Source organism: Triturus cristatus, chromosome 1_2 (assembly GCF_964204655.1).
Source record: "Triturus cristatus chromosome 1_2, aTriCri1.1, whole genome shotgun sequence".
Classification (NCBI taxonomy): domain Eukaryota; kingdom Metazoa; phylum Chordata; class Amphibia; order Caudata; family Salamandridae; genus Triturus; species Triturus cristatus.
The window spans coordinates 572,694,683-572,715,107 of NC_140580.1; the positions used below are offsets into that span (position 1 = coordinate 572,694,683).

The 20,425-nt window shown below is 45.4% G+C and overlaps 1 protein-coding gene across 6 annotated transcripts in view; it reads right to left on the reverse strand.

The window, feature by feature from the left end:
* Nucleotides 1–20,425, reverse strand: part of LZTS2 (leucine zipper tumor suppressor 2) — a 647,770-nt gene that overhangs the window by 264,216 nt on the left and 363,129 nt on the right. For all 6 annotated transcript variants that reach the window (XM_085606497.1, XM_085606500.1, XM_085606493.1 and 3 more), the window contains one exon: nt 11,643–11,789. The gene's annotated coding sequence lies outside the window, so the exon portion shown is untranslated. The remainder of the gene's footprint in view (nt 1–11,642; nt 11,790–20,425) is intronic.

Consider the following 20,425-nt stretch of genomic DNA (forward strand, 5'->3'; position numbering starts at 1 on the left):
GGGGTTTATTGAGCATGACATAGGCCTCTCGAACTACGGTGTAGGAAGGGAGACTATCGACTTCTATTTGGCTGAGAGGGTTTTATTACATCTTTTCCGTCACTGGCATGGTCTACAACCTTATTCCAATGGTCTAGAGAACAGCGGACGCAGCAGCAGGCAGAACCGGGCAGCTTACGGGACCCTGACGTTGCTTGTTCCCCTCGCCGCCACCCTCCATTACTGGCCGCAGCAGAGGGGAACTACAACTCCCGCCATTCCCTGCTTTCCACCGGACTTCCTGCCGGACACCAGCGCGCCCGGAGGCGCTACTTAATCAGAGGCTCCCTCGGCAGAGCGGGGGGCTTCACACCTGGTCTAGAGAACAGCGGACGCAGCAGCAGGCAGAACCGGGCAGCTTACGGGACCCTGACGTTGCTTGTTCCCCTCGCCGCCACCCTCCATTACTGGCCGCAGCAGAGGGGAACTACAACTCCCGCCATTCCCTGCTTTCCACCGGACACCAGCGCGCCCGGAGGCGCTATTTAATCAGAGGCTCCCTCCGCGTCGCGGGACGCGCGCGGGCGGCGCCGCGCTGAGCCCGGGCAGAGGGCGGGCCGTCTGTGGCCGTCAGGGGCAGACTGAGGCAGGGCAGGGCCTCCCCCTTTCGGTCCACACTATTGAATCTTTGTATTGGCCCAAGGTGAGTGCACACCCTTATCATGGGGAAACGTTCTGCCACAGCTCCTGGACAGGGTCCCAGATGTCCTCCTGTAATTACGTCTACCTTGGAAAACATGCTAGAAAACGCTTTCATGTTGGTCACTTCCGAAATTGAGAACACGGAACGGAGACTATCTTCGGGTCAAATCACATTGGCATCCCCAATGTCTCATGGTACCGTTGCTATTGACCCCATAATTTCTGTGCCTTTAACACCTAATATAACAGTTGTTAATCCCATCCATCATGGAAATCCCCCCAGGGTTACAGAGGCCACAGAGGTTATTACTCCCACTGTTGAAATAGCTGACCCTCAGCCGGAAATTGAAGATGTCCACCTTACTGTTAAACCGGCTTTAAACAACAAGCCCTCTGGGGGGGAAAGGAAAAATGGCAATATTAAAGCACCTATTGCTAAAAGAAAACAACCTCTTCGCAATATTAAAAGCCAACCAACTCCTCAAAGTATGTGGTCACGAGGGAAAACCCCTGCAAATGCGGAACCTATTAGTGTAAATATACACTCTCATGGCCTAACTAACAGCACTGCTGATGTCACCATAATCGCAGCTGAAACAAACTCCATATGTACACAAACTGAGTTAATAACTGCTAACAGCATGTTGGGAAGGCCTACTGAGAACCTAATTGACACTATTGTGGACTCTACTTTTAAACAATTGAAAAGTCTAATGGACAAACAGTTTAATCTTATTTTTAAACGCCTGGATAGGCTGGAGAGCCTAGTAAAGAAAGAAGATACCAAGAGGAAAGGGACCACGATTATTGATCAAATTAGGGGTGAACGTTTACTAAAGGATATGGAGGCTATTAATAGGGGCACCCAAGGCGGCTGCGGTAAATGTATTACAACTAGTGTAGATACTGCACGCGCTAAGTGTAATGGCAATAAGGAGAGTTTGCCCCACAGCCCCCCTTTGAGTAATCTGGCCAGCTCTTCACCCCTGCTAAGAGCTCCTGTGACCAACGAACCCTCCCGTCACAACCCATCTTTAGGGGCTGTCCCTCCCACCCCCTTAGAGATAGCACTTCTAAATCCAACGTCACATACCAATCATGAGCCCACTCCCCTTACCCGGCCAAAAAAACATGCTGTTGCGGTACTTAATTTGCCTCCAGAAGCATGTCCTTATGTTCTAATTTTAGCCGGAGTACCACCTTTGCAGGAAAATCAAAATGAGTCTTGGGATCAACTCAAGAATAAATGTATTGATTGGTTATGTAAGTTTAAGGGGATGGGTATGGGGATTGCTAATGAAATCTTGATGGTGAGACGGGTAGGTTGGGTTGGACCTTCGATAAAAAACATCACAGGTGACTGCATAGTCATGAATTTTAGGTATCCTTCCCTGGTAAAAAGCATATTAAAATACAATTTTATTCACCCTAGCATTGTAACTGCTATAACTTCCTTACCACTAGGCTTCTTTTATAGACCACCCCAAATTAATCGTCATCCCGTTACTTCGATATATTCTGTACGGAATCGGTTTAACGTCCTGACTGATTTAGAGGGCCAGGACTGACTCCCGGGCAAATCTTTAAACACTGCAGGGGAGGTATTAACAGCTAAGCTACCTATGGATAAAACTATCCCAACCAAGAACACTCAAACAGTCTGTCCGGTAGAGCATCCTCCCATCAAGTCTGTCATCCGCGAACCCATCTCTCCCGACCAACAATTTAAAATTTTAAGCTGGAACATCGCAGGACTAAAATCAAAATTGAACATAGTAGAGTGGACACAAATGGTCAGCAGTTTCGATGTTTTGATGTTCCAGGAGACATGGAGTACTACTAGCTTGCTACTTGAGGGTTTTGTATGCTTTAATAGTACTGCTTCTATTCCTGATGTTGGTAGACCCAGTGGGGGCCTATCCACATGGATAAAAATTACTGCAGGAAGTAGTATTAAACCTCTGGAAACAAATGACAGTCATTTTCAGGCTACAATATATTCGAATGGGATCACGATATGTTTTATAAATTTTTATAATAATGATTTTAAATCACTGCCAAATAGGAATTTTATCTCCTTATTCGATTTTATTGATGACATGATAGAGGGTAATGGGCTCGGGAAACTGGATGGAATTTGTTTAGGGGGCGACTTTAATGCTCATTTGTATAAAAAACCGTATAACATCACAGCCTCATCTTCTACGATAATTTCTTGTAAAAGAGGGGAAGAATTGTTTAACTATTTATCCTCCAGGGATCTAACCAATGTTATGGAAAAAGCTGGTGGTACACTCGATATTGAGCAACCGCCTACCTTTATAGGTCGTGGTTGTTCATCAATCATTGATTATGTTTTTATATCATCGGCCCTTGAGAACTGCCTAGTTAAGGCTGAGGTCCTGCCAACTAGTTATAGCGACCACAACCCCATATTGACAATTATTAAATTTGTAAATAAAACTATTAAACGAAAAGAAATAGGGGCTAGGGACTTGGCCGTATCCACCGACAAACTTAGAGTAATCTGGAAAGGAATAGATAATAAAGCATTACTCGCGCGAATTATAAAACTCTATCCCTTAATGGTGGAAACGTGCTTGTCCAGCGACTCCCAAGATATAGAGATTGTCGAGGCCTTTACTGGGTTGTGCTCTGCGATTAAAAAGGAAATTTCAAAACCATCAGACAACAGAGCAAGAATAAAAGATGGTTTGATAGGTCCTGTTCACGGGCAAATCGGGACCTCCGTAAGGCATTGGCCGAAAAACCTCGGAATATCACGCTGGTTTCGGCCTTGAGAAATCGTTATAAAAAAGCAATCAAACTACGCACAGATGAGATCCTGAAGGAGAGGTGGGACTCACTGGCATGTACTGCCGCGCTCAAAGATGTAACAGGGTTCTGGGGCGAGGTAAAAGCTCTGAGGTCCATGGGATCCAATCTAACCCCCATTAACTGTAACATACCAAGTAAATTATGGGAGGAGCATTTTGCGAAAATATATGCAGCCCCTGTAACAACTATCGCTCTCTCTTGCCCTGTACCAAAGGTTGACATATCTATTTTTGAGGTAGAAGATGCCATTATTCAAAGCGCAGGAAACAAAGCCCCAGGCCCAGATGGCCTATCCATCGATCTAATAAAATCCGAATTAGACTTTTGGTCCCCACTGCTTTGTAATGTTTTTAAGAAATTGTCTAATACCAAAATCCCTGAAACCTGGTCAAGCAGCATCATCGTACCTATCTTCAAGAAGGACGATAGATCAAACCCCAGCTGCTATCGCCCTATATCTTTAATAGATAACACATTGAAAATTTTGGGCAGGGTGATTTTTAATAAAATCAGATTTTGGGCAGAGGAAAACCAAATTTTACATTCCTGCCAGCTGGGATTTAGAAGTAAAGTGGGAACTGTGGAACAATGTCTGAATTTAAACCTCATATTAGACAAGTACTCCATTGCTAAAAAAAGTCCCTTTGTACCTGGGCTTTATGGATTTATCATCAGCGTTCGATTTGGTCAATCGTTCAAAACTATGGGAGATTCTCCTGAATTACGGACTAGACGAGTCACTTGTCTACTTCCTGGCACATCTGCATAGAGACCTCAAAGCTCGTGTCAGGATAAACAATGACGGAGAGGTCTCCGGTGATATTTTAATTGGCAGGGGGGTCAGACAAGGTTGTGTCTTGGCCCCCCTGCTTTTTATTCTTTATATAAATGAACTAAATAAATCCCTCTCTAAATCCACATGCGATGTGCCGAAAATTAATGGTAACTTACTCCCAGTACTGTTATACGCAGATGATGCGGTCCTGATGGGTCGCACACCTAAAGCACTACGTACTTTAATTACGGGCTTTGTCTCCTTTATGGCTGGTTTGGACCTATGCACTAACTTTAAAAAGTCATATATTATGTCGTGCGGTCCAACTAAATATCGCATCAATCACATAGCCTCAGGAGAGAACATTTTAAAAAGTACTAGCACTTTTCCGTACTTGGGCCTGATTTTTTCAGACACTGGTTCATGGGCCGCACATGTAGCACATGGCAGAAACAAACTCGCAAAGGCAGTTAATTCTATTATTAGCTTACAACAGCCAAAGAGAGCTGAGGTTATGGTGCCCCTAATACAGATCTACAAATCTCAATGCCTACCTACCGCAACATACGGCGCTGAGGTGTGGGGGTACACAAACCGTAGTGGCATCCAAAGAGAAGAAAATAGATTCTGTAGAAAGATTCTGGGGGCTCAAATTTCATCTCCCACTTATATATGCCATAATGAGCTAAACTTGTATTATGTTGAGGATTTTATCAAGTCCCGGCCAGCTCTGTTCTGGCTGAAGATATGGCAAAATCCGGCTGCAATTTTAACACAGGAAATAATCATTGACTGTCTCAAAAGTGATAGGGGCAGTTCCATACCGTGGCTTAATGCTGTGAAGGAAAGTTTAGCTAGTGTGGATTTGGAACATATCTTTTTTGACCGTTCGAACACAGAGGGCGTGAATATTAAGACACTGAGAGAGGCATTATTTGATTTATACCGAAGGGAAAGAGAATGTTCAGAGCTTCCTAAACCTTCAATAATCAGATATACTTCTTTCTTGCCTAGCTTAGGTTATAAGAAAGACACACCACAGGAATATCTTAAAAAGAGCATCGGAAGATGGAATAGGAGCCTGCTCTTCCGCCTTAGGGATGGAAGTATAAAATACTCCCTTTGCTTCCCTCTTGGGTTCATCAAAAATTTAGAGCATTTACTTTGCCCTTGTGGGAACGGTCAAAAACAAACAATTCTACACTTCCTTCTTTTCTGTAACTTTTATAATAGTTACACTAAACAGTATTTTATTCCTTATTTTAAGTCACTTGCTATCACTGACCATAAAATGGCATATAACGAAATACTACGGTTAGGAAGTGACATGATGATTTTTAGAGTAAGTTCTTTCTTGTATTCTGCGGTTCGCTCACGGAAAACAATGGATATTTTATAGTTGTATTATACCTGTTTTTCCTGTCATTTTTTGCTTACAGCTTGCTCATTTGCACATGGTTACAGTTTGGCTGTTGTATGCATAGTGTGTATACTGAAATTGTGAGCACTTTATTGCTAGTTTGCACAACTTTTTATGATATTGACAAGATGCCCTGGCTATATAAGCGAATTTACTTGCATTTTATTGTTACCCTGCATTTTCTGCCTATGTTTCAACACCATTACCATGAAATTGATCATGTTTTTACTTCTGCTTCATGTTTGTACTTTTATCCTATTGGTGGTGATGACTTGTACTTTTATGGATATTTTTATCCGAATAAAGACCATTTGACTTGACTTGACTAGATAGGTAAGCGCACTTATGGTTTGGACTTTGCCGTACTTAAGATTGGAGAAGATATGGTTATTATATACTGATATTTTGATTTGCAGAGTTTGGAGTTATACTGACAATGGGACATTGGATATATTAATAATATTATGAGGTGAGCCAAATCTCGATCATTTGTGATCTGACCAACAGGGGTTTATTGAGCATGACATAGGCCTCTCGAACTACGGTGTAGGAAGGGAGACTATCGACACCTATTTGGCTGAGAGGGTTTTATTACATCTTTTACCTCACTCGCATGGTTTACAACCTTATTCCAATGATTTTCGCTTTGATCTAATCTTATACAGAAGATGCACCTATAAACTAATAATTTTTCCCACCTTTGTTACAACACCGGGGGATCTGGTGGAGGTTGTACTGCAACATATTGATCTTCTTCATTCCCTCACCAAACGATTTTGTGTATTTCAGCCTTGATGAAAATTAACAATTGGTATGAGCCCTGATGAAGTCCAGTGGTAATTAAAACGGACGAAACACGTGTTGGCTTTGCTTAAGCTTCTGTCGAACAAAAGGAAAAAAACGGTGTAGAGATGAAAATTGTAACCGGATAAGAAACTGTTTCTGAATAAAAAGACATTGGACATTAATTACTGGATATAACATTTGTGTTTATACTACTGAGTGCTTGGAGCTTATTAAAAAATTTGTGTAAGGAGAAGACTTAGATCTTCTTCTGTTTTGTCGAAGATTTGGTGGCTCTCCTTCCTAATGAAGCACCAAGATTTTGTAATGTACTTGGACAGCTATTAACCCAACTGGAGTGTGCGCCATTGCCCAGCCACTGTTTCTATATTATTCTGTAGTATAGGTCTCAGCTTGGCAGACCTGCTGTCCTGTGTCCGCTATGCACTCGCATCAGCCTCTTGGACAAACATGGAGAACATGCTCAGCAACTCTCTTAGAACTCTGTGCACCATCTTGGTTTGAACTTGTGGCTCCTCTGTTTTGGAATGTGCTTCCTTTGCCTGTGAGGTCTGCTCCTAACCTAATGACTTTGAAGACACATTTAAGGTTGTTCCTCCTTTCCATTAGTTATTGGGATTGAGAAAATGCTATTAAAACATTTTTTACACTTGTTCACTATTCATTCATTAGATGGGTGTATTTCTTTGTAGCTCACTGGATAAAAGCGGTATAAAATGAATATCTTTTTGTCAGATTTCGGCTTTGTCTACCTTATCATGAATTTCTCACAGTCCACGCTGGCTTGTTGGCTGGACAGAATATGCAGCTTAATAATGAGAGTCACCACCAGTATTCATCCTAGACTGGAATATCCTGAGTAACCTGTCAGGAATGATCACTCTGCCATGCCGCTCATTTCTCTCATGCATCTTAATTGCTGTTGACGCATGCCCATGCCACCTATCTGTGCACTCCAGAAGTGAAGTAATGACCTTATTATGTAGCACCCAAGAAGATGCTATGCCACTGAAAGCTATCTGATAACCTGTCACAAAGGCCACTGATACACCCCATACCTAGTGGTTTGTTGTCAGAACCACACTTTTGGGCCAGATACTTTGATATGAGCAGCAGCGGTCCATGCAGGTAAGTACGGTGGGGCAGGGCGGGGGGGGGGGGGGGGGCTATGTCGACAGACAGAATAGGATTCATTAATTCAATTTTCCCTATTCCATGGTCGGTCAATTTCCCCCCCTTCCCGCCTCACCGAGTTTACCTGCACGGACCGCCGCTGGATATGAGGACTAAAGGTTGAGAGCTAGTAAGTGACAAATCAAGACAGATGGGTTGTGTGCTCTGATCTTCATCAAACATTTATTCCATAACGGTATTATAGTGAACTTGCTGGTGTGTCCATGCTTGTGCTAGAGCCATTAAAGGGGCTCTGAGATTAAACATAACATAGCGCTCTATTGCATAGTCCTGAAGCAGGTGGGAAGCATCTGTGTGATTGGCATGAGATGCGAAAGACATTTCATATCATAAAAATCATAGACATAGGTGGACTATTTTGCGTCAAAAGAGGCAGAAGATAGTGGTACAGTCTGAAGAGGAAGGTCTTAGAGTGGTTTAAGGATACATCTCATCTTTCATGCACTGAGTGAGTAAATGAGGATTCTATGTAACAGGAACAGAGACAAATGCATGTATAAGTTAGATGGTGTGTTAGTAAGCGAGCTGTTAATTAAAAGCGAGCAAAGGCTGCAATAATAGGGTTTCCTGTGGTTCGAGGGGTATTGGAGAATTCTTTTTTTATTGGCCTGGACGAGGACTATGAGCACCGGCTGCAGTAATGCATGCACAGGCTGATGCTGGAAGTATAGATGTATTCACTGAAAGATTTACTGGCTTGGATGGTTTGTGTACAATGTTTCGACAATAATTCGCAGCAGAAGCTGGGTAGCCTTCAGTGGGAGTGTTCATGGTTTGGGGGAATAGATTAAGTATGCATAATTAAGAGTGTACTTGCGATAGAATAAGAGTGTGCCTGTGCACATTACAGAGATTGTAACAGATTGTAATGAGAGAAAACAGTGATTAACCCCGATACTACTGGTGTGTGTGAGACCAATCAGAAAACCCTACAAGGGGAGTCTATCACAAAATCTTTATGCGTTCTGTTTTTTTCATTTCGATTACTTAGTGCTGTCCCAGCCTGTCAAGGTGCAGGGCTCAATCTATGACAGTGGATTGAGTCAGTATTATGCAAAGTTCTTCCTGGATGCAGGAATAAAGTAATCAGTAAGTCTCAGCTTGAACCTAATTTCGACCTTCACAGTCACGCAGGAAGCATCTCTTAAAGTAGACATCTAATATGATAGTACGAAATGTGGGAGACGCCCCCCTTACTCCTTAGGTGGAGACCCTTTTGGAACAGGCTTCAGGTACTCTACACGCATGATGAAGCCATTCTTAGGGGGGAGATTTTTTCACCCTCCAAAAGAAAATATATCAAAAACTCTTCTCTTCGTGCAAAAACTGACCCCATCTCTTCAACTGCAGGGACAGGTAAGGCCCAGCACCCACCTTCCTCCATGCAAGAAGTCATACCCACACACTTCCCTCCTCCTTGCCCCATCCCTGCTCCCTCCCTTCCACCCCATCACTACAGTTTCAAATAACCTTCTCGTCTTTGAAGAACTCTAAAGTTACTTTTATTTTGTATCCATCTTATTGTTACTGCAGTTTGTAAAATTCAATAAAACTTTGTGAACGAATTTCTGCAAAGTGGCAGTTTAACAACTATTTCAAATTAAATGTCACCAAGACACAGGTCTTAAGTTCTGAATTTTGCTGGGTCTGGTGGCTCAGTGGAATAATACATCCACTACAGGGATCACTGTTTATAGTTTATAGTCTCAGGGTGGAATCCGCGGGGGTCCACTCAACTTTCAATCTTCCAAGGTCGATAAATTGAATAGTGTCGAGTTGTGTTAAAATGAACATCTGATATTCAACATGTTATTTTATGGTTAGAATAAAGACCATGCCGCTCTCTAATGGATATGTGTTTGAGTGGCAGTTCCTTGAAACTGTGTACCTCTCATCAGTCACACAACATATAGTTGTGCGTGCTTCCCCTAGGCACAACAGTATAAACTCACTTTACCACGCTGAGCTGCAATGGCTGCTTTGTGCCTGGGAAATCTGGCGCGTTTCAAAGGTGTAGAAAAAAGGGTTTAGAAAACAAGTTAACATTCTCATAGGGCTAATACTTTAAGTAGTCTACATTACATTTAATTACTATCTTTCGCGACCACACAGGGTATGCCTGATGTGAAAATGAAGAATCTTAATCTCTGTATTTCAGTCTCAATAGCATGTTACAACTTATAGGTGGTGTAGGAAGAAATATTAAAAAAAAGATTCTGGGTGTTAGTAACTGAGGATGTCTGTTAATCAGGTACGGAATTGGTAGACGGCGAACCCTGGGAAACTTGAAAAATGGTGGTGAGCATTACAGATGAAGTGGGAAGGCATATTCAAGACTACATCAAAGATGGGTCTCTAGGAGGGTCGAACAAGTGTTTCCCATAGAATCTTGCCCCGTCCATGGTGAAACATTATAGTTTCGGATGGTATCTGAGATGAAGTAGCGGAATTTTTTGCACCATTGTCATGTGAGGTAAAAGCCACTTGGAGTGGGGGTGAAAGAATGATGCACATTTCCTCTGGTTCACCGTCCAAAACTGACGTTCTACCTGTTAATGGAGAATGTGAGCTGATGCTGGGCTTCGCCATGCCCCGAATGCATCTTTTGTCTCTGTTGCTAGAAAAAATCCCTACGGTTTCTGTATGCAGCTACACAGTGGGATTACAACACTGTTTGTGTGGTTGTGCGCCTATCCTAGCCAGGGGTCTGCCAGTGTTCAGACAGCAAAACATATTGACCAAAAGGGCATCCTCAGCCAAGCAAAATAAACTGTGACAGAGGAAACCCTTGTTACGGCTGGAGGATGTCTAACCACACTCTCAGATCCCTACCAACATCATCTTCACACTACTCTCCAAGGTTACTGGTTGGCACCATTTGCACCATACGAATGGTTTCAGTTGCTTGAAAGCATCTCTCAGACATACACACATCCTGGACACAGCTCACTTAACCTAGTCCAACATTCCGGTATGGGTGTTATCCTCGGTTCCTCAGCAGGTCACTGTTCAATTGCTCCCCATCAACTTGTACTCAGTCCCCAGGACATGAAGGTCATGTTGGGACTATGGAGACTTCAATCAGCGTAAAGGATTGCAAAGGTGTCTATTGACGTTAATGAACCGATCCATCTTAAGACAATGCTTCTGCCATTGTCAGGCTCTGCTTGATTGAAACTCTCCCTAACACAAGGGAAACAATAGTTTTTACTTTGGCAAGCAAGCAATCCGTAGATACTTCCACCCACAGACTTCTCTATATTTATAATTGTTGACCTTCAATCAAGCATTAAGCGGACATGGAAACCAGTGGCGGGTTCCATGCATGCCAGATGGGGTACCCTTACTCCGTGGAGATCCTCAGCACTAAACAAGAACTCACAGCCAAATATTTCATGCACCGATTTGAAGCAGATTCACATGTTTGTCTATGCCACAAGCACAGCACATCATCTACGGCTCTGAACTACCGGGACATATTCCATGTGATGCAAAGTTTGAAGGTCAGAAGGACTGACTGCACGTAAACACATGGGCCATACTGATCATTCACCACCCAGGCATTTTCTAGAATGGCCGTAGGAAACTGGACTGGTTTCAGATTGGGGTGAGCTGTCAGGACCCAACAATCCCCCAAAGCTCCATTCTAGTCCTTTACCCTCCAGTGATGGCTGGTTTTAGCATGTTTGTCAGGGCTGATTTTGGCTTCCAGTCTGACCTTGGATAGCACTGTGTTAAGTCTCTAGCAATGCACACCAATATATTTCTCCATCAATGGAAAGTAGTGGAGGTTCTCAAAACATAGAACAGCAAAATAATGAAATATGCCATTGTAAAGAATATACTGATTATGGGTGCACGTACATTCACATACATACGCCCCCCCCCCCCGCCCCCCAAGGAGAATAAAATAAAATTAAAATAACTGACCTTAGAGAAGCTCGATTCTTTTTGAAGTTGAATATGGAGGGAAATAGATCCACAAGTGAAACTACACCACACTACACCATGGACTCCCGAACATCATGACGTTCATGAAGGGTTGAGTGAGGAAGACTGGCCAAAGGACACTGGACACTGGAGGTAAGCAAAACAAAGGACACCGTCAGATAAAAGAGAATTATCACCTGGCAGCAGTTTCACAAGCATCTTGTCTGCCTTCAGGGATGCACCACATCCACAAACGCGCCCTGTCAACACCTTTATCAGGAATGTGGTTCTGAACATGTTCAACAGGGTGCCAAAGCAGATCCTATCATGGAATTGGGATCCACAACAAGGCCATGCACAGCACTTTATAAAGTTACAACATAAATTTATGAGTTGAACGAGATGGAAGGGAAACTAAATCAACATTGGAACGAGAATATGAAGAAAAAAAACAGTCGAAGGTTAAAACATTAACATGAAAATGAACACCACTGGGATTTTTTTCAGTTATTGATACTGACGTTCAACCACCAGCAAGAACAGCTTAGCGCCACCTTGAATCATGCACAGTGTTGACGTGCATCAACTTTACAAAACAATGCATAGAAACATACAGGGTACACAATAACAATAATATACGCTAGTCAAGACTACATAATGTTTCCAGGAAAACTCATGTAAGCGTACAGTTTTTTCATTCGGTATCAAAAACATTTAAATTTGCCAATCTTGCTGACAAAAAGGTAAAAACATTACATGCCAAATAATTTGCCTACATTGGCATGTATTCAACAGAAAAACAGAATTTTTAAAAAATATTTATGGGAACAGGCCGTGAGAAAACCCACTGAATTTTGGATTAAAACAGTTCAAAGAGTACAAACGGCTTTTTGTAATATAAAACAATTGAGGAACAAGCACCCTTACTTTCCTGAATTATAAAACACCACTCGCGTATAATATAATTGAAAACTGTTTCATGAAGCATTCCCTGTAAATGTCCATGGGTTTCCGTAAAGTGGCAAATCCCAGTTTCTGTAAGCAGTATGTTAAATCAAATATGTCCCACAGCTCACTTGCATTACTCTGCTGTATTCTGACGTCTCAATAGAGCGCCATACTAGAGTGGTCTTTAGAATAAATGTAGGTGAAGGTAAAACCTTTACCTGCAAAGTGAGGATAATTTGGAAGCTTTATGTCAGGAAAGTCATGCAAGGTGTAGGACTTTGTCTGATGCAAAGTTCTCTCGCCCAATTTGCACCCAAAAATGTAAAAACTTCATGATGATAGGTGGGTGGATGGTAAAAGCAGGAGATCCGGGATGGCGCACAGAGTGTGAGGAGAGCGGAGAACAGTTCTCAGAAGGTGGGTGAGGCCTGTCCACAGGGACATTGGTGGTGAGGGCCAATGTGGCTGGAGATGTGGCCCGGTTAAGGGCAGTAAGGGGGCTGCCGAGGGGCACCACTCCAGCCACTGCCTTTGTCGGCACCTCAAGCAGTGGGATAGGTTTGTTGCTACTGAAAACGACTTCTGGAGCTACACCTGCTACAAAACATTACCAGCTTTTCTATTTGCAAGGCTCACAACGTTAATACAACATCTGTTAAGTTTTGAGTCGACCAAGTGCACACACCCTTCTGTAGAAATGTAAGGCACCTTTCTTCTATGCTGCAGCGGGCAGAACAGCAACTGGCCTCTAGAAATAAATCAAATCCCTCTGACATTCCAGGAGGGTTTCCAAAGAAACCTCTTTTTTCTGAGCCCAGCACAGGAGGGGCTCTCTGCAGCTAAGGATTTCTACACACAGACTTCACAACACAATGGGCGAGAGGGGTTGAGGGGAAAGGGGTTGGCCCAACGGGTAGGGCGGTTGACTTTGAATCTGGGGAACTGGGTTTGAGTCTCGGCAATGACGCTGAACATCCTGTGATTCTGGGCAAATCACCTAATCTCCCCGTGCTTAAAAAAAAATATCAATGTGTTCTCATATAAAGCAACTGGTGCTATGTAAAGCGCTCTGATACCCGATTCGGGTCAAGTTCGCACTATATAAAACTACGTAAAATAAATGGGCACATCACCTGTGCCTATAAGCATGTATGACATCTGTGAAGCATCTAGACAGCCAAAGACAACTGGGCGTAGCCTGAAGTCTTTTTGTTCCCCTCTTTTCTCTCCCTCGTGGCGGCACCTCCTCTAATTGAGTATGATTCTTTTTCCAATGTCCACAATTATTTTTTTGTTTTGTTTACCTCCTTCTCCATCACAGTTTAGTGACGCCTGGGGGAATGATGAGCACCATCATTCTTAAAACGGACAACCCCCGTTCAACTGCAGTTACACCAGTCTTCATCCACGTACCAGAATTCTTTCCTCTGTCAATCAAATTTTTGGCCACCTCATAATCTCCATTTTGAAGCAGTATTAAATGAGTATTGCAATTCACGTTTAAAACCTTGACAGTAACATACTTTTTAGATACCTCCTATAGACAGCCTTCTGTCTGTTGTCAAATAACCTATTGTCGACCATACCAAAAGCTTGCAGTGGGCTGAGAGTCAGTCCATTGCTTACCATTGGGGGACTTTCTGGTCACTCATTTGCTTGCTTCTTACTCAACGGCTTTCCTTCCTCTTTTTTGTGTTTGTCCCTTCCGTGCAGTATAGCTTCTATGCCATCGTTTTGATTGGATGACTTTTATACTTCCACTGCTCACATTCAGAGAACTACTTTTTTCTTTTGATCTAAGCAGGTCATGTACGTGCAAGTGTTCTCTTGTTCTCTCCGTCATATGATACTTGCCCACTAAAATACCCATCTCAGCTAAATATTGCTTGTTCCTCACCCTCAATTCAGGCTTGTCCATTATTCCCCCTTGTGCATTTTTTTTTTAATTTCCTTCCTTCCACCCCACCTCAATCTTCTCCATTGTTACCCCCTCCCACATTGACTTTTCCCCATATGCTCTCCACCACCCTCTTGCCCCAAAGAGTTTGTTTTTCATTTCATTTTTTAAAACTTTTTTTCTGGGTCCCGGCATCTACTCAGAGCTGCAGGATCATTCTTTTTTCAAAATATAGTGCAAGTAAAAATTAATTCTTTATATTTACCACTCCAACAGGTGTCTGCTATGTTGGAACAGTAACTAAAAATAATTAATGAAATGATGCCTGCCTCATTCTGCATTCGGATGCCTACGTCATCATGCATGAATACATATACAGAATGATGCAACTACTAGCAGTGTCAGGGTACATACTTGTGTGTTCACATTGCCATCTATTTTTATTTTTGCAGATGCTCCACAGCATCAGCAAAAACAAGTTTGCTGATGTTGCACAGCATCGGAAAAAAGCATTGACAAAACCAATATGTCAAAAAGGCAAGACCTATTGGCTTTGCCAATGCTTGTATTCTGATATTGTTGAATTAAAGGCAAAACTCTGTTATTGTGATTTGCTTTTGGCATAAGGCAGGCTTTTGCTTTACTGTGAAACCCTCTTAGCTTAAAAAGGATGTTACATTTGTAATTATCAGTAATGAAAGATCAATGGCAACGAAACTGACTGATGGGGAAATCTGAAATCATCTTGGGTGGGAACAAACATTCATGAAACTCACTAAACCTATCAAAGGACCCAAGAACACTACCTGATATGTTCAATATCACATCTATGAAGGGGTGCCAAATTGAAAGGATGTATTCCAAGGTTTTGAGAAGAAACTATGAAGCATCCCACAAAGAATATGGAAAATGTGCAAGAGAGAAATTTCTTCAGACCAAACAAAAGTCTGCTTTACTACTAAATTTAACAGTAAAATGATATTACATGCTAAATGATAGGTAAAAGAATGAACTACATATGTCAAATCAATTCATCAAATAGAAGTTACACCAGGCTGTAAAGGATATTTGCATTTTGAATATGTCAAAGAAAACTATTTCTATTATAAAAGTACTAAAACCTATGCTTACATGGCCTTCCATCTTCAATAGAAATGTTCGAACATTGTTAAATGCCATAGTTCTAAAATTCAAGGAGCCAAACTGTTTTTTTCCGAGTGTAGATGTGTGCCTTAGCCTTGAAATTGTGTCTTGTAGATGAAGTGCTTTTTGTAAAGCATTAAACCGGTCACTGTTCTGAGAGCCCACAGTGGAGTTATTAAGGAGCACACTCTCTTACAACTATATAAAACCACCTGTGGTTTTACCTTCTCCTGCGGGATTTACGGATTTGGAAGAGGAAGAAGACAATGTATATGTACAATATATGACAAGCATTGGCAAATTAAATAGGCATTGCTTACACAAGGTAGTGGCTTTGTCAATGTTCTTAGCCAAGCTGTACAGCAGCATGGCTGAAACTTTAAAAAAAAATAAGAGCTATGGCACAGCCAGGGCTGGTCGAGGCGTAGTGCTTTTTAGGTCTCGCCTGAGACAGCGCTTTAGCGCTGCTCTCGCGAGAGCTTTTGTTAAAGGGGGATCTGGAAGTGCAAACGAGTGCTTTTCAGGCCTCCAAATACAGTGCATGTGCGCCGGGCGCGCGCACAATTTGGCAGCCTGAAAAGCACTGCCTGATCATTTTCACGGCCGCTTTGATGTCCTCAGTGAGCCGCGCGGCCACTGAGGACATCAAAGCGGCCGTGAAAGTGCACACCATTTGCCACCCCCTTCCTGCTTGTTCAATATTCTGTACTTCATCTCTAGCGCTCTATCCTTTCTTACAGCATTCCTTTCACTCGAGGTCCCTCGCCTCTCCCTCAAGCAGCATCAGTCTCTTTCTCTCAGTACATCCCTCTTCCTCCCCTCAAATGTGTCCTTAAGGTAGCTAGCTGCGTGTCTGTCTATCTATCTATCCATTCGAACACAAATTCAGATTTAATGACATATGCCCAGGCCTATTCTTTCTCTCTTGTCTGATGTGCGTTCTGAACACACATACACATAAATGCACACACAACACGCATCCATTTAAATTTTCTAACACACACTCGCTCTCTCACACAGTGAGGCATTTTTCAAACACACACTCATTATTAACACATTCTCAAAAACTCTAATACACACTCACGCCATTTCAAACCAGTAAAAGCACTAACACACGGCAGCAGGAACGCATACCTCCACTCACCACACATTGCACTATTTCACACACGCACACTGCTTCTCTCGCGGCCTCGTCACACACATGCACAACTCCACTCTGACTGTCTTTGCTATTGAGAACCAGTGGACACGCGCTTTCTCGTGCTTGTTTTACTCTCGATCGTAAATGTTGTATTTCACATATGTCTCTCAGCATTAGCAGATTTTCTCCCCAATCGTTTTCCCGTGGTGTTTTCCCTTTTTTGCACGTCTCTTCCTCTTACACATCTCAATCGTTTGGCCGAGTCTCTCCCAGCTAAATGTAAAAGTAACAAGCATTTGCAATTCAATAGGTCTCGCATTATTTAAGTTTGAGCTATTGGCATTGCTAAATAATGCAACACCAATAGTCTTTTGAACAATAGTCGACCCAGCAGGAGAGTTACTTCCCTACTATTTAACTCCCTGGCATACGAAACATTCATAGAAGCACCAAATACCGCTTATGGCTGGCTGAAAAGCAAGCCTTTTTTTTGCATGCAGCACAATTACAACACGGGCCCAGATACAGCTAACATCTAAGAAGCTTCTAGTAGGCGACTGTGAAGGCCAAAAACCCCCCCCCTTTCAGTGCGAACACATGGGATTGTAAACATCAAGGGGCCTTCATGCGTAGCTCAAAGACCTCATAAATCAGGTGCTTATCTCTGGGAAGTTCATTCCTTAGCTGCCCTCTAAGCAGGGACAGGAAGGCAGGATTACGGTTCCAGCAACAAACAAGCATTTGCAATGCAATAGGTCTCGTATTTACACGAGTTTAAGCTATTGGCATTGTAAATGACAATGCCTTTTATGTAGGTTTTAAAAACAAAAATAAAAGGCATTGTCATTTGCAATGTCAATATCTCAAACTCGCGTAAATGCGAGACCTATTGCATTGCAAATGCTTTTTGCTTTTATTGCCAGCAAAAGGGAGGGTGGGAAGCAACAAAGAGGGAGGGCATGTTTGGGGGGAAACATGGACAACAGAGGGTGTGGGATAAAAGTCACTTTGACAAGGGAGGAAGGACATGTCAGTGCAAGCAACAAGGACGAGGGAGGATGGGCAGGGGCAAGCAACACGGACAAGGGAGGGCAGGAGCAAGCAACACGGACAAGGGAGGAAGGGGGCAAGCAACACGGACGAGGGAGGGTGGGCGGGGGCAAGCAACACGGACGAGGGAGGGTGGGCGGGGGCAAGCAACACGGACGAGGGAGGGTGGGCGGGGGCAAGCAACACGGACGAGGGAGGGTGGGCGGGGGCAAGCAACACAGACGAGGGAGGGCGGGCGGGGGCAAGCAACACAGACGAGGGAGGGCGGGTGGGGCAAGCAACACAGACGAGGGAGGGCGGGTGGGGGCAAGCAACACAGACGAGGGAGGGCGGGTGGGGGCAAGCAACACAGACGAGGGAGGGCGGGTGGGGGCAAGCAACACAGACGAGGGAGGGCGGGTGGGGGCAAGCAACACAGACGAGGGAGGGCGGGTGGGGGCAAGCAACACAGACGAGGGAGGGCGGGTGGGGGCAAGCAACACAGACGAGGGAGGGCGGGTGGGGGCAAGCAACACAGACGAGGGAGGGCGGGTGGGGGCAAGCAACACAGACGAGGGAGGGCGGGTGGGGGCAAGCAACACAGACGAGGGAGGGCGGGTGGGGGCAAGCAACACAGACGAGGGAGGGCGGGTGGGGGCAAGCAACACAGACGAGGGAGGGCGGGTGGGGGCAAGCAACACAGACGAGGGAGGGCGGGTGGGGGCAAGCAACACAGACGAGGGAGGGCGGGTGGGGGCAAGCAACACAGACGAGGGAGGGCGGGTGGGGGCAAGCAACACAGACGAGGGAGGGCGGGTGGGGGCAAGCAACACAGACGAGGGAGGGCGGGTGGGGGCAAGCAACACAGACGAGGGAGGGCGGGTGGGGGCAAGCAACACAGACGAGGGAGGGCGGGTGGGGGCAAGCAACACAGACGAGGGAGGGCGGGTGGGGGCAAGCAACACAGACGAGGGAGGGCGGGTGGGGGCAAGCAACACAGACGAGGGAGGGCGGGTGGGGGCAAGCAACACAGACGAGGGAGGGCGGGTGGGGGCAAGCAACACAGACGAGGGAGGGCGGGTGGGGGCAAGCAACACAGACGAGGGAGGGCGGGTGGGGGCAAGCAACACAGACGAGGGAGGGCGGGTGGGGGCAAGCAACACAGACGAGGGAGGGCGGGTGGGGGCAAGCAACACAGACGAGGGAGGGCGGGTGGGGGCAAGCAACACAGACGAGGGAGGGCGGGTGGGGGCAAGCAACACAGACGAGGGAGGGCGGGTGGGGGCAAGCAACACAGATGAGGGAGGGCGGGTGGGGGCAAGCAACACAGATGAGGGAGGGCGGGTGGGGGCAAGCAACACAGATGAGGGAGGGCGGGTGGGGGCAAGCAACACAGATGAGGGAGGGCGGGTGGGGGCAAGCAACACAGATGAGGGAGGGCGGGTGGGGGCAAGCAACACAGATGAGGGAGGGCGGGTGGGGGCAAGCAACACAGATGAGGGAGGGCGGGTGGGGGCAAGCAACACAGATGAGGGAGGGCGGGTGGGGGCAAGCAACACAGATGAGGGAGGGCGGGTGGGGGCAAGCAACACAGATGAGGGAGGGCGGGTGGGGGCAAGCAACACAGATGAGGGAGGGCGGGTGGGGGCAAGCAACACAGATGAGGGAGGGCGGGTGGGGGCAAGCAACACAGATGAGGGAGGGCGGGTGGGGGCAAGCAACACAGATGAGGGAGGGCGGGTGGGGGCAAGCAACACAGATGAGGGAGGGCGGGTGGGGGCAATAATAATCCACATTTGTAAAGCACGAACAATCACCCGTAAGGGTCTCTAGGTGCTGGGGGCCGTCAGGAAGATTAAGCAAGCTATTGCCCAGAGTCACATGGTGCTAAGCCAATCTGCCGCCGGCGTCGGGGATGGAACTGTGATCCCCAGATTCCGGAGTCAGTCGCCCTGGCCACGGCGCCACACCTCTTCCGCCAAGCAACACGGACGCGGGTGGAGGCAAGCAATACGGCCAAGGGAGGGCAGTTATGGGCAAGCACCACAGACGCGGGACGATTTACAAGAAATTCAGACGACGGAGGGTGGGCGTTGAAAGCAACATAGATGAGGGAGGGGAGCGGGGAAAGCAATACAGATGAGGGAGGGCGGGTGGAGAAAGCAACATAGATGTGTGAGGGCGGGCGGGGAAAGCAACACAGATTAGGGAGGGCGGGCACGGCAAAGCAATACAGACAAGGAAGGGCGGGTGGGAAAATGAATGCGGACGAGGCAGGGCTGGCGGTTGGGGAAAAGGAAAGCGGACGGGGCAGGGCGGGCGGTTGGAGAAAAGGAACACGGATGAGGGAGGGCAGGCGGGGGCAAAGGAACACAGGTGAGGGTGGGCGGGCAGGGCAAAAGGAACACAGATGAGGGCGGGTGGGGGAAAAGGAACATGGATGAAGAAAGGGCAGGTGGGGAAAGCAACACAGACGCATGAGGACAGCGAGAAAATGGCAGCCACAAACCTTCCAATCATGTATAGGAATCATTCAGTTAGACAGAAGATTCCGTATATTCGTGTTGAGTACTCAGTCCTTGATCCTGTCCCTTGGACATGGTAGCAATGGCGAGGACAGGCAGA